The 9,916-nt window shown below is 42.5% G+C and overlaps 1 protein-coding gene across 1 annotated transcript in view; it reads right to left on the reverse strand.

Annotated features, from left to right (window-relative positions):
- snx16 (sorting nexin 16) overlaps window positions 1-805 on the reverse strand; it is a 39,772-nt gene extending 38,967 nt beyond the window's left edge. Inside the window, exon 1 of the mRNA XM_048595892.1 lies at window positions 519-805. The gene's annotated coding sequence lies outside the window, so the exon portion shown is untranslated. The remainder of the gene's footprint in view (window positions 1-518) is intronic.
- Window positions 806-9,916: the final 9,111 nt, after the last annotated feature.

A 9,916-nucleotide genomic window follows, 5' to 3' on the forward strand; every position in this document is an offset into this window, starting at 1 on the left:
GGCGCGCGCCCCCGCCAACCCCACACACACAGCGGCGCGCGCCCCCGCCAACCCCACACACAGACACACACTGAGCGGCGCGCGCCCCCACCCCCACCCCGCTGGAGCGGCGCGTGCCCCCACCCCCACCCCGCTGGAGCGGCGCGTGCCCCCACCTCACACTACAACCCGCCTCACCCATTTCTCCCCAACTACAGAGCGGCGCGCGCTCCTGCCTCACCTCCCCCCCAAACCAAACAGAGCGTCGCGCGCCCACGCCTCACCCCCCATTCTCGCCCCCTACAGCACGGCGCGCGCCCCCTGCTCACACCCTTCCCCCGCTCACTGAGCGGCGCGCGCCCCCTCCTCCTGGCGGTTGATGCAAACAGTGTCATGCACCCAGGCTGCAGCCGGCGAGCCGACCCTCCAGCGGCGGTTATTATTACAACAACAACCCCCACAGAGAGAGACAGAGTTAAAAAAAGCACAACCCCTCCACCAGGGAGAAGGAGGGCAATCTGCAGGCACACCGTACTTACCCCTGCAGGCAGATCAGCTCCTCAAAACACAAGGCAACTCCACTGACTGAACACCGGGAAGCGGGCGGCTCCATTCACCATGTGACCTGCAGCTTCAGACAGTCCAGGAGGTTAACTGCTGATTGCTCGTGAAATAAAACTCCTACAGGAAAGAACCGACGTGGGGGAAAGGTATATCAACGACAGCGCTGTCAGTTTTCCGGAAGTTACCCTGGAGTCTCCAGGAATCAAAGATTCATCTGGACACGGCAAAGCGCAAGCGAGAGGAACATTATGGGGGCGTGTAAAACATCTCTTTATCAATTGTACAGGGAAAAGGGATTGACAGGGTGGTGGTGGCTGGAGTTGGAACACCCTGTACCAGCAACACATCCAACCAAGTGTGTGCCATAATAAATTGTGCTTAAAATACTGGAGCCCCATGTGATACCCAGTTTTGTTGCCAAGCAGCTGTACAAATAATTGACAAACATAGGACTGTGGATGCTGGAAATGTGAAAAACAGAAATGGTTGGAGAAACTCAGCAGGGTGTGGCAGTATATGTGGAGAGAACAGAGTCAATGCTTTAGCTCCTGTGGCCCTTCTTCAGAACACCTCAGTTTTGGAGTAAAGTTGGACCCCAGTATGTCAAAATGGCTCAAGTCTTATTCCTACTCCTGCACCCTAATTCATATATTTGAACGTTAGCCTGTTAATCCTTTCTTGATAAGTATGTTCCTTTAGAAAGTGACCTGCTATCAACCATTGAAATTTTGGTGAAGCTTTTTCCAGTGCCTCTGCATGGAATCTTATAGCAGCCTGAGTTCTGATGAGATTTGTGGGAGAATTGGACAAGAAGTCCGATGAGGCCTACCTTGACAGTGGGAGAATTGCATTCCTTTTTTTATGCTTTTGCCGTGTGGTGAGGCAAGTTTCTCAATACACAGTTGCTTGATGGCAATTAGGGGAAATTATTGCTTGTAAGACACCTTTGTAATGTCGCTGTTCATTAATATTCAGTCTCCTCTCATCAAATGCCTCAAACAAACTCAATGTCAAAAAACCTCGACATAGAATTCTGAGTGGATAACCAGCAAAGTCAGCTTGCTGCTGGTTGCTTGAAGTTACTATGTCGCTCAGCATCTCAGGACACGTTCCATAGGCATCAGCCATATGTTTCCGTCAACCATGGACATTGGCATCTGGCATTTGGCAACCTCTCTTGAGCATCATGGCAACTCTACAGATCAACTTGTAGGGTGCTTAGGAAACACAGGCTTGCATTGCACAGCACACCGACAATTTGCATTGAAAGGCTGCTGCAAGGACACTGTATGTGCAGGCACAGGCACCTAGTTTACAGATTGGATCACGTATATTGGCAGGGATCACTATTGTGACCTCCACAACGCATAGAGAATCAGAGTGGGTATCAGTAAGGCAGAGAGGACAATAGGAGATGCATTTCACTTTGGTGGGTCTTCTTATGGGGGAGACAAGTAGAAATATGACGTTGGGGTACTGCATGGTACAAGGAGGAGAAATTTGGCAACTAGGTAGTGCCTGCTGCTGACAGTATCCACCACTAGCTGTGTTCCCTGCTGTCACTTACCGTTCTTTAGATGCACAGTGTGACTGAATAATGGCTGGGACAACACCTGGGGGAACGGAGTCAGTATCTGTTTGATGGGTGAAAGCACGTGATCCTTGTTTGCAGGATGTAAGGGCAATGAAGAAGCAAGTACATGAAGTATGGGTTTTCAGTCTTCAGTTACATTTAATTTCGAAGCATTTCTTTGCATAATTGTGATGCATTCAGTGAATGTGCTTAGGCTTCAAATGCTGCCCCACACCATTGGGGCTGATTAAACCGGCACTGACATTTCAGTAGTGCAGAAGTTAGCAGTGTTAATTTTTTTAAAAAAGAGAGGAGAATGCTGGCCAGAAACAGTCCATCACTTGTGGAACTTTCAAGGATGCTGTGCAATGAGGGGAATATTGCTGCATTGTATGTTATGTATGATAAAGCACTTTACTGATTGCAATAAGGCTCAGGTGAAACTGTATTTGGAGTACTGTGAGCAGTTTTGGGTCTGATATCTAAGGAAGGACATGCTGGCATTGGAGGTGATCAAGAGAAGGTTTGCAAGAATGATCCCAGAGAAGAAGGTCTTGTCATATGAGGAGCGGTTGAGGGCTCTGGGTGTTTACTCGATAGAGTTTGGAATGAGGAGGTACCTCATTGTAACCTACAGATTACTGAGAGTGGATGTGGGGAAGATGTTGTCATTTAGTAGGAGAGACTAGGACCCGATAGTACAGCCTCAGAGTGAAGGGATGACCCAGTAAAACTGAGGAGGAATTTCTTCAGCCAGAGGGTGGTTAGTCTGTGGAACTCATTGCCTGTTGAGGCCAAGGCATTAAGTGTATTTAAGACAGAAATGGATAGGTTTTGATTAGTGAGGGGACAAGGGTTACAGGGAGATGGCAAGAGAATTGGGTTGAGAAACATACCAGCCATGATTGAATGGCGGAACAAACTTGATGAGCTGAATGGCCTAATCCCCAACTGAAAACTGCCTGGACAGATTATAATTTTTTTATCATGATTTCTGTTGCCTAAGTGATCTCTTACTAAACCATAAGCATGCAACATTTTAGCAATTAAATGAAACAGAAGCTTATTAACAACAGAAATGAAAAGAAAAACAGACAGGAACAATCACAATATATTCTTTTATAACACAGATTCAAAGATTTTTAAAACACTGTAGAAATAACACCAACACTTTTTATAGATTCAACAGCTTTGTATCAGAATCAGCATACCTTGGTATTGTTTACAAACATAGTTGTAATTTAAGAGCATTTAGCTTTGTGTCTCTAGCAAGACCAAATTCAGATAATTTCCAAGCGAGAGAGACTCTTAAAAAATGCACACATACACAAAGACCAAAGAACTCCGGATACTGAAAATCTGAAACAAAAGCAAGTTGCTGGACGAACTCCGTAAGTCTGGCGGCATTTGTGGAGAGAAAGTAGAGTTTATGTTTCTGAAGAAGGATCACTGGACCTGAATGGTAACTCTGCTTTCTCTCCACATGCTGCCCGATGTTTTGAGTTTCTCCAGCATTCTCTGTTTCTGTTGTCGAGAGATTCTTGTCTTAATCTAGGAGATTGAAGAAATTAAAATTTCAGCATATTTGCTAGAAATTTAGATAACTTTCTTTCTTATTATGCTCCTGACCTGCCTTCTTGCACTACCCCTTCAATTCCTTCAATTCCTTTTCTTTTAAAATTTCAAGAACTTCCCATTTTTTCCATTGACCGTGTCTCAAAACTTCTTATGCTAAGATAATTTCATTACTTTAAACACATATTCTTAGGAACTCTGCTTAGCGGAAGTAATCAATCAAAAATTTCTCAGCACTTCAGAACTTAATTACATGCTTCTGCCTCAAATGACTTCCCAACACAGGCTAAAAATGAATGAGAGCCTGAAACATTGTCTCCCAAGCTATCTGGGTAGTTCTGTAGGAACTTGGGGTAATTTCCTCTCACTTGCAATTATAGGTATTGTAGTTTTTAAAAACTAATAGTTAACTCCAAACACACAGACAAACCCATAAGTTTAACTAAGAATTCCAAGAACTCAAGCTTACATAAAATGATAATAAAATATATATGCATCAATCTCATAGTTTCATTCAGTGGTTTTAGCTCTAGCAGCTTGGGCTCAAAGTTTATGAGCTGGAAGCTAAACCATAGATATTGTGGCACATGTGAAAGTTATAAGTTACCTTGATATTTTCCAGCAGGAGCTAGTCATGATGGATAGATCATTCTGATTTGGTCAGTGGTCAGGGAAAGGAGGATCAGTGAGTAAAGCAAGTAAGGTGACTCAGAGAGCAGGAAAGCAGGAGCTTTATCCTTGGCAATTGTTTTGAGGTTCTTCCTACTCATTGAGAGAACTAACCATGGAACAATAGTACAAAAAGCTATTTGAATGGGGGAGCAAAGAGAAATGCTGGCAGTAGGGAACAATATAATGAGGGGAATTGACACCGTGCATTGGAGCAAAGAATGCGTTCAGAAAGCTGTGATTCTTCTCCAGTGCCAGGTTTTGAGACATCTGTCAGGTCATTGAGTGCTGAAGGATCCAGGACTAGGGGTCCATGTAGGTAATAACAATATAGGCAAGACAGAGAATGGGACACTACATAGTCAGTATGAGAAGCTAGGCACAGATTGAGAAGCAGAACCTCAAAGGTAATAATCTTTGAATCGTGATCTCGGTTTCATGCAAATTGGAAAAGGGCAAATACATCAGAAAATAGAGTGCATGACTCAAAGACTGGTGTGAGAGAAATGGTTTCTGGTTTTTGGGGCACTGGGACCAGTATTAGGGAAAGTGGGAGCTGTACCATTGAGATGATTTACACCGAAAGTGTGCTGGCATTAGGTTCTAGTCAGTCACATTACTATGGAGGTAAAGAGGGTTTTAAACTAAATACTCTAGCCAACATATCAAATTTTGGAAGATATGGTAAGTCAAAGAGTAGAAAGAAGCCAAGAAAGGAATATGGGAAATGATCAAAGGGCATTGACAGAAGAGATAGAGAGGAAAAATCTAAGAGTGTATCAACAGATCAGGTTAGAGCTTAAAAAAAAATAATAAAAAGACAAAACTGAAGGCTCTGAATACATATAATAGTATAAAAAAACAAATTGTGCAAATAGATATAAGTAAATGCAATCTGATAATCATTACAAAAAAATGGTGGCAGAATGACATAGGTTGGGCCTGAATATTAAGGAGTCAGGACATTTAAGAAGGATAGAAAGCTAGGAAAATGGCTGTCTCTGTTAATCAGTTTTGGTATTAGCAAAATGAAGAAGGGAGCACAATAAAGAGGAGTGACCCAGGTTCAGGAAACTAAATTGTGGAGCAGTTTGGTAAGAGATGAGAAATGATAAAGGCAAGAAAACTTGTGAGAGTGCTGTACAGGTCCCCTACAGTAACCACATAGTAAGATCAAGTATAGAGGAAGAAATAATAGGAGATTGTCAGAAAGATACCTCAATAATCATGGGGGTTTTCAATCTCCATATAAACTGGAAAAAACAGCTGGGTAAAGGTAACCTAAATGAAGCGTTTATGGAAGGTTTTTGGGATAGTTCTCAGAACAGCGAGTTCTGGAGCTGTCCAGAAAGTAGACTTGGTATTGTGAAATGAAACAAGATTATCTAATCATATAATGGTAAAGGTGCCACTATGACGGAATGTTAGCCTGAATGTTGAAGAAAAGAGTGCACCCAAGACTAGTGTTTTAAACTTAAATACTGACAATTATGAGGGCATGAAATCAGAGCTAGCTAAAGTGAACTGGCAACTTGGATTAACTATAATTCCAGGGAAATATTACTGAACAATTCATTGAAGTTGTGTACTATACAAATGTGCAGATCAGCGTTGACCAGCCAGAAGAGAGAACTACTTTCTTTCTGATTATAGATGGCTTACCTGTGTGCATAGATTGGTTGGTTTGATTATTTTTTCCTTTCCCAAAAAGCAGAGGCAAGCCCCTGTTGTAACATTATTCCTTACTTGGCACAGCCACCATTTAAAGGCTGAAGCCTGCAACTTTTAAATGGCAAGGCTGTAGTTCTTCAAAATGACACTTACAGGAACAAATAATAGTAAACGGTTAGCAACAAAAAAACTGAAGTGAAATAAAAACATAAGAGGAAAAATAAAAGGAGAAAAAACACAAAACCAAAAAAGATATAAACAAACATTGCACTCCAATTTTTAAAAAAAACTTCAGTAAGAAGTGAAACTCAAAAACACAAACTGGACTGAACAGTGAGCAAACCTTTATTATCTTACAATTTATTCATAGATTATATGCAGTTTTATTTTGCACATCAGTGATAGATGATTCTGAGAACAGAGCTCTGAAAATCTTGCTTGAAAGGAGGAACTTCACAGAATTACCACATTAGGATTTTCCATAAATGACCATTAGGATGCAGAAAAGATTTGAAAGGTTCTCAAAGATTTGGTCAATACAAGAATTAATTTCAGTGTTACCAAACTTCAACTCATGTTGAAACCCCAAGTGTTGATTGAATAGTTTGTTGGAAGATGCCGTAGCAAAAAGCATGAGTGTGACTTTTCCATTGAGAAATACTCGGAGATGCTCGTCGAATTAATATTTGTCTCTAATCCAATTAAAGTCTTGAGGAATGATTTTCTGGGCATGGGGAAAGGGCTGCACCATTGATACATAACTTGAGAATGGGCACAATTATGAGGCCACAGTGGCAGGCCAATAAAAATTACATTGTTTAGTATTAGCAAACATAATTGCTCTGGTCAGTTAAGTGCATCAAACTAACAACATCTGTAGCACATGTTGTTTGTCATTCCTGTCCAGGTATCCATCTTTTCTGAATACCTGTAAAATATGTGTAAAATAAGAATGTTTCTTAAATCAATATGTAGAGAGCCCTACACAAGAGGGAGCAACACTAGATCACCTCTTAGGAAATGAGGTCGGGCAAGTGACTGAAGTGTCAGTCAGAGAGCACTTTGGATCCAGTAACTATAACTCTCTTAGTTTTAACAGAGTTATGGAAAAAGATAGGACAGGTCCACAGGTTAAGGTGCTAAACTGGAGCAGGGCAGGATCTAGCAGCGGTTGATTGAGTGAGTCTGTTTGAAGAAAAAGGAACGACTGGCAAATGGGAGACTTTTAAAAGTGTGATATCAAGAGTCCAAGGACAGTATGTGTGTGAAGGGAAAAGCTGGAAGGTTTAGGGATCCCTGGCTGACGAAGGATATTGAGGCTCTGGTCAGGAAAAAGAAGAAGGCATACATTAAGCTATCGGGCTCAAGTGACTCCCTAGATGACTGCAAAAGGTGTAGGAGCGCACTTAAGAGGGAAATGAGAAGAGCAAAAATATGGATCTGGCAGACAAGGTTAAGGATAATCCCAAGAGGTTCCGTAGCTATATTAAGAGCAAAAGGGTGGCTAGGGAGAGAATAGGTCCCCTTAAAGATCAGCATGGTTGTCTATGTGTGAAGTCACGGGAGATGGGGGAGACTTTTAATGAATATTTCTCCTCCGTGTTTATTGAGTAGAGAATCATGGATGCTAAAGAAATAAGGGAACAAGTTGGGATATTTTCGACCGCATGCTTATTACCAGAGAGGAGGTGTTTGCAGCCTTAGATCGCATTAAGGTGGATAAATTCCCTGGGCCTGATCAAGTCCATCCTCTGGCAGTGCGAGACTAGGAAAGAAATTGCAGAGGCCCTTGCAGAGATTTTTGCTTCATCTTTAGCCAGTGGTGAAGTTTGGGAAGACTAGAGGGAGGCTAATGTTGTTCCATTGCTTAAGACAAGCCAGGGAACTACAGGCCAGTGAGCCTGACATCAGTGGTAGGCAAGTTATTGGAGAGGATACTGAAGGACAGGGTCAACCAACATTTGGATAGTCAAGGTCAGGTTAGGGATAGTCAGCATGGATTTGTGTGCAGGAAGTCATCTCTGACAAATCTTTTAGAGTTTTTCGAAGAGGTAACCAAGATGATAGATAAGGATAGGGCAGTGGGTGTTGTCTACATGGACTTCAGTAATGCCTTTGACAAGGTCCCGCACTGCAGGCTAGTCTTGAAGGTTAGGTCGCACAGGATCCAGGGAGAGCTAGCTGATTGAATTCAAAATTGGCTCGATGGTAGGAAGCAGAGGGTGATGGTTGAATGTTGTTTCTTGAACTGGAGGCCAGTGACTAGTGGTGCGCCACAGGGGTCGATGCTGGGACCTTTGTTATTTGTTATTCACATAAATGATCTGGATGTGATGTACAAGGCGTGATTAGTAAGTTTGTGGATGATGCAAAATTAGGAGGTATCATTGATAGCAAGGAAGGTTATCAAAAATTACAGAGGGAACTTGCTCAAATGGAGAAGTGGGCTGAGGATTGGCAAATGCAATTCAATACAGATAAATGTGAGGTATTGCACTTTGCGAAGTCAAACCAAGGTCGGACTTCGACAGTAAATGGTAAGATCCTGAGGAGTGTTTTGGAACAGAGAGGACCTGGTAGTACAAGTACATAGTTCATTGAAAGTGGCGTCACAGGTGGACAGGGTGGTGAAGAAGGCATTTAGCATGCTGGCCTTCATTGGTCAAGGCATTGAGTATAGGAGTTGGGACGTTATGCTGCAGTTGCACAAGTCATTGGTGAGGCCGCACTTGGAGTTTTGTGTACAGTTTTGGTCACCCCGTTATAGGAAAGACATAGTTAAACTGGAAAGTGTGCAAAGAAGATTTACAAGGATGTTGTCAGGACTTGTAGCCCTGAGTTATAGAGAGAGGTTGGCCAGGATAGGACTTTATTCCTTGGAATGTAGGAGAATGAGGGATGACGTTATTGAGGTGTATAAAATCATGAGGGGCATGGATAGGATGATTGCATATAGTCTTTTCTTCCCAGGGATGGGGAATTGAAAACTGGAGGGCATAGGTTTAAGGTGAGAGGACAAAGATCTAAGAAGGACCTGAAGGGCAACTTCTTCACGCAGAGAGTGGTGCGTATATGGAATGGGCTGCCAGAGAAAGTGATTGAGGCAGGTACAATAGCAACATTTAAAAAAACATTTGGATAGGTACATGGCTGGGATGGGTTTAGAGGAATATGGACCAAATGCAGGCAACTGGAACTAGCTGAGTGGGCACCATGATCAGCATGGACCAGTTTGGGCTCATGGGCCTGTTTCAATGCTGTATCATTCTATGACTCTGTGTGGTACCAAAACACATTAAACACACATGTTCAGGAAACTTGATACTGAAGGTCAAGCCAGATCCTACACAGGTGACCAATAAGATGGTATAACACCACAACACTGGTAGAAAGGAAAATGTTTTGAAGGAAATTTCCATTCAAGTTGCGTGGCTGTGTGGAGTTTCCATGCATGCCAATTGGCATACCAATGCACTGACTTCTACTTTCAGATTCCGCTGCCGTGCATGGACCTCAGAGATCCGTCTCACAAAGTATGACAGGTCATCAATTCTGTGCATTGACAAAATCGCACCACAGTGCCAATATACATTCTCATTTTTGGCTTCCCGAAATCTTTAAACCTGCTTGTTACCAATGGTCCAGCAGTGGCAGGACTACTGGTATGCACATAGTTGGGTATAGTCATAAATCATGAAATTCAAACCAGATCATATGAGAAGTTTTATAGCACAGTCTCAGAGCACTAATGCTCATTCTTTTCAGAACAAATTTCGCAATAGTGTTCTGGTGGTAAGTGAAAGTTCAGGACCTGATTTCTGGAGTATTTAGAACACTTGGCCCTTTACAGAGTAGAGCAACGCATTTGCAACTGTAAAATGTCTC

The sequence above is a fragment of the Rhincodon typus genome, chromosome 4, assembly GCF_021869965.1.
Source record: "Rhincodon typus isolate 14 chromosome 4, sRhiTyp1.1, whole genome shotgun sequence".
NCBI lineage: Eukaryota > Metazoa > Chordata > Chondrichthyes > Orectolobiformes > Rhincodontidae > Rhincodon > Rhincodon typus.